Raw genomic sequence first — 5,566 nt, 5'->3', positions numbered from 1 at the left:
AAAAAAAAAAAAAAAGATGCCTACTTCCTAGTACACAGCAGCCTCAGACAGCAGTGCCAACCAGAAGTGAGGGCAGATTAAGTCAAGCTGACCCTCAAAGAGGTTTGTCCTTTTTCTCTCTGAGGCCTGAATTATGAGGTGTACAGGGAGGCAGGTAGAATGCTTAATTGTGAGCAGACTCCACTGCAGTAGCCATCTGTAGCAATTCACAGTAGGCTTGCAGGTGACAATGTCTCGGTGGGAAAAGGGTTGTTATTGTCCAAACAGACCCCCAGGAAGGTCTGCCTTGTTATCAGAGCCTCCTCGCCCTGTCATTTTTTTGCTTTGGGTATAGCCTGCTTCCTAGCACACAGAAGCCTCAGTCAATAGTCCTCAGCACCAACTTAAGGGGAATCAGACAAACCCGAACTGACTCCCCAGGAAGTCTGTCCTGTTTATTTTAGAGGCCTAATCTGTGGGTTGTCTGTGGAGGCAGGTAGAGTGTGGACTGTGGGAACAGACTCCATTGCATGTGATTTCTATAGCAGTTCACAATTGGCTTGCAGCTGACAAGGTCTAGGTGAAAGAGATGCTGGCACTTCCCAAATAGTCCCCCAGGAGTTCTGTTTCATTGATTTTACAGCAGAAACTCGGGGTCTTGTTTCTTTGTATAGGTAGGAGGTGTGGTGGTTATGAAAGCAAGCTCTTTTGCTGGGGCCACTTCCTTATTTCACACTGTCCAGTGACCTGGGTGGCTGGGGGGAGGAGAGGGCTGATGGAAGAAGCAATTTTCCTACCATATGAAACTCATTGTTGACTCATTGATTCTTGCCTGTCTGCAGTTCCCTGCTACTTTCCTGTGCTCCCCAGTTCAGAGTCCCTGAAAGATGAGCACTGTTTCCTTGTTGTATTTCTTGGGTTTGTGGGAAAGGTTTGGAACAATAGTCTTTTCTACTACCATCTTCTCAGAATCCTTTGTTTGATTTTTGATAGAAAAAAAAAAAATGTTCTTCATTTACCAAGAAGTTCCAGGTTCTTACTGTGTCCATTGAATTGAGTCCATTCTTTTCTTTTGGCACCACTGATGTTGCCTTTTAACATAGGCCAATTGCTTGATAGAATAGCTGTGTAGTTTCATACAGGAATTTATTATCTTAGAGTTCTTGGGTTAGTTCCACTCTTTCTTTTATCCCATAATCCATTTTACTAAAGAATATTCTTTGATGACTTTTCCTAAAAAGAGTTGTTTTTAGTTGTTGTCAAGTTGATTCCAACTCATAACAACCCTGTGTACAGCAGAAACACTGCCCAGTCTTGTGCTACCCTCACAGTCATTACTGTGTTGGAGCCCATTGTTGCAGTCACTGCATCAGTCCATATCCTTGAGGGTATTCCTCTTTTTTGCTAACTCTACTTTACCAAGCATATCTTTCTCCAGGGAATAGTCCCTCCTGATAATATGTCCATGCATGGATGTAATTAACTGAATCTCAGAATATCTGAATACATTTTGCCTTCATATTTGTGTGCTTGGCTGAGTATATAATTCTAGTCTCAAACTAATTTTCTCTCAAACCTTTGGAACCATTATTTCATTCATCATGAGCTTGGCTGAGTGTAGAATTCTTAGCTCAAAATAATTTTCTCTCAGAACGTAGCAGTGAGGCATTATTTAATGAATTCAACAAATTCTGTACCTGATATGTGCCCAGTAACTTCCTGGGTTAGCACAGGGGATAATAGCCACAGAAATAATTTATTTTTTTAAAAAATAAATTATATACTTGGAGGTAATGAGTGTTGTGTAGAAAAATAAAGCTGAGAGCACCTATTAATTAAATGTTGGACCATCTGGATTGATTTTGGTATTCTTTATCTTTTGTCTTTGTATTTTGTGCCTTTTCTGCATTCCATGAGAGTTTCCCATCTTAAAGTGTTTATTTAAGCAGTTACATCTGAAATCCCAAGAAGTCTTATTTTTTGTGTCTTTTCCACAAAATATTTTACTTGTTTTATGGATAATTTTTAATTCCACCACGTGTCTGTCAGTTATATTGTATTGTGATGGGTTGCATATTACTCTCATCCTGGAAGCAATGTTACCAGTATTTCAAGTACCAGCAGGGTCACCCATGGTGAGCAGGTTTTACTGGAGCTTCCAGATTAAGTTAGACTAGGAAAAAGGACCTGGAAGTCTATATCTGGAAAAAAAAAAAAAAAAAAGTCCATGAAACTCTTACGAATAGCAGTAGAACATTTTCTGACACAGTGCCGAAAATAAGTCCCTCAGGTTGGAAGGCACTCAAAATGTGACTGGGAAAGGGCTTCCTCCTCAAAATAGAGTTGACCTCAATGATGTGGATTGAGTTGACCTTAATGATGTGGATTGAGTAAAGCTTTTGGGACCTTCATTTGCTGATGTAGCAAAACTCAAAATGAGAAGAAACAGCTGCAAACATTCATTAACACTGGGAGGATGAGATGTACACAGTGTGAACCTAGGAAAACTGGAAACCATCAAAAGTGAAATGGAACACACAAAGATCAATATCCTAGGCAATGGTGAGCTGAAATTGACTGGTATTGGCCATTTTGAATTAGACAATCATATGGTCTACTATGCCAGAAATGACATATTGACATGGTGTCGCATTCGTCATCAAAAAACATTTCAAGATCTATCCTGAAATACAATGCTGTCAGTGATAGAATAATATACATACACCTACCAGGAAGATGGGAGCTCTGGTAGCTTAGTGCCTAAGGCACTTGACTGCTAACCAGAAGGCTGGCGGTTCAAACCCACCAGCCACTCCTCGGAAGGAAGATGGGGCAATCTACTACAGTAGTGATACTGCCTCGGAAACCCAAAGAGGGGTCACTATGAGTTAGGTCCGACTCGATGGCAAATAACAACAACAACAACAACAACCAGGAAGACAAGTTAATACAACTATTATTCAAATTCATGCACTACTAATTCAAAAGATGAAGAAATTAGAGATTTTTACCTGCTACTACAGTTTAAAATTGACCAAACATGGAATCAAGATGCATTGATAGTTACTGGTCATTGGAATGCGAAAGTTGGAAAAGAAGGATCAGTAATTGGAAAATATGAATTTGCTGATAGAAATGATGCAGATTGCATGAAAAAAATTCACAAGACTGATGACTTCTTAATTGGAAATAACCTTTTTTCAACAACATAAACGGGTTATACACATGAACCTCACCAGATGGAATATACAAGGAATTAAATCGACTACATCTGTGGAAAGAGGCGATGGAGAAGCTCAATATAATCAGTCAAAGTGAGACATCAACAATGCTATCCCTCACTCTGTCCTCTTCTGAATCCAGGTAGACCTTCTTGTAATGTCCTATCAATGTATGTCTTCAACAGTTTTTTAATTATCTTCAGCAAAATTTTGCTAGTATGTGATGTTAATGGCATTGTTTTATGATTTCCACATCCCATCTGATTACTGGTCTTTGGAATAGGCATGAATGTGGTTGTTTTGGCCTTGGTAGCTTTGATAATTTGCCACATTTCCAATTTTTTTTTTGACATAAATGAGTAAGTGCTTCCAGTGTTGAAATCATTTGTTGAAACATCTCAACTGGTATTCCATCATTTCCTGGAGCATTGTTTTTCACCACTGCATTCAGTGCAGGTTGAAATTTTTCTTTGAGTATCAGCCATTCTTGATCATATGCTACCTCCTGAAATGACAATTATTTTTGATATACTGACTCTGTATTTCTTCATCTTCTTTTGATGCTTCCTGCATCATTCAGGCCCCCTCCCCCAATAGAATCCTTCATTATTATTACTAACTTTTATTGTGATTTGGGTGAAATTTTACAAAACATTCATTTTACATTCAACAGTTCCTGCACATCTTGTTTTGTGACACTGGTTACATTCCCCGCAGTGTAAGAGCTCTCTTCCCACTTCCTTTTGGGGTTACTTTTTCCTTGTGTCTTTCTTGCCTATGCAGTCCTACCTGCTGACATTTCTTGTGCAAATGCCACCCTTCTGATCTCCCATGGTAGATTTTTCTAAGGAGTGTGTCCCCCTAGTGTAGCTGTTCAGCTCATAAGCCTCTATAGTTTGACTGAGAGTTAAGCCACAGGAGTGACTTCAATTCCAAGCCTGAAGGGTGACTCAGGGCCATAGTCTTGGGGGTTTCACCAGTCTCGTATTAGACCAGTAAGCCTGGTCTTTTTTATGATTTTGAGTTTTGTTCCACAATTTTCTTCCACTCTACCCAGGATCTCCTATTTTGATCCCTTTCCGAGTGGTTGACATTGGTAGCCAGGCACCATCTAGTTCTTCTAGTCTCAGGGTCATATTGGCTGAGGATCTCATGGTCAGTTAGTCCTTTGGACTAACTGTTGCCATGAATTTTTTATTTTCTTCACTCTTCTCTGCTTCAGATGAGGAGAGACCCATAGTTGCATCTTAGATGGTTGCTGACCAGCTTTTAAAATCCCAGTCAGTACTCACACAAGTAAGATGTAGAACAGTATTTTTATATATCGTGTTGCACTAGTTGATCTTGATGTCTCTCACAACTGTGGTCCCCAGCCTGCAAGCCTAGCAACTCACTCCCTCAAGGTGCTTATTTGTGACTAAGAAGTTATCCTTTGTCTTCTGTTAGATTTAAACCACATAGGGATGTTTTTATAGTACATATATGTGTTGAATTGTATAGCTTTGGGTTTCACATTTACGTCTGTGATCCATCTGGGGTTAGTTTTTGTGTTTGGTGTGAGGTATGGATCTTGTTTCATTTTTCTGCAGATGGATATCCAGTTATACCAGCACTATTTTTTAAAGAGACTATCTCTTCCCCCATTGCATGGATTTCAGTCCTTTGTCAAAGATCAGCAGACCAAGGTGGATACATCTATTTCTGGGTTCTCAATTCTATTCCACTGGTCTATGTGTCTGTTGTACTAATACCAGGCTGTTTGACTACTGCGGCTATATAGTTGGTTTTGAAATCCAGAAGTGTGAGACCTCCTACTTTGTTCTTCTTCAATAGTGCTTTCCTTATCCAAAGTTTCTTTCCTTTGCATATAAAATTAGTGATAGTTTTTTCCATATTCTTACAGAATGTTGATGGAATGTGGATTGGGATTGCATTGAATGCACAGATTGCTTTGCGTAGTACTGATATTTTGACACTGTTCAATTTTCCTGTGCATGAGCATGATATGTTCTTCCATTTATGTAGATCTCTTATGTTTCCTTTTTAAAAAATTTGTATTGTGATTTGGGTAAAAGTTTACAGAGCAAATTCATTTTCTGTATAGCAGTTCATACATATTTTGTTTCATGAAATTGCCCACAATGTAACAGCTCTCTTCCCATTTCCTCCCGCTAGTTACCTCTTCTCTTTGTCCTTCCTTCCACCACCATGCACCCCCCCCAAGCTGTCTCCCTGTGCAAACATTGCCCTTCTGTTCTCCTCTTACATTTTCTTTCTATCTTGCAACTCTCTTAACTTCCTCACCATTTAGAAGTTCTGTAACTACACAGTCTTTTCCCTCTTTTTGTTTGTAGTTGTCCTCACTT

The sequence above is a fragment of the Orycteropus afer genome, unplaced genomic scaffold (genome assembly GCF_000298275.1).
Source record: "Orycteropus afer afer isolate SDZICR_OR568_19922 unplaced genomic scaffold, OryAfe1.0 scaffold00208, whole genome shotgun sequence".
NCBI classification, from domain to species: Eukaryota; Metazoa; Chordata; class Mammalia; order Tubulidentata; family Orycteropodidae; genus Orycteropus; species Orycteropus afer.
The sequence above is the reverse complement of the archived record's forward strand: the minus strand, read 5'-3'. Positions refer to the sequence as shown.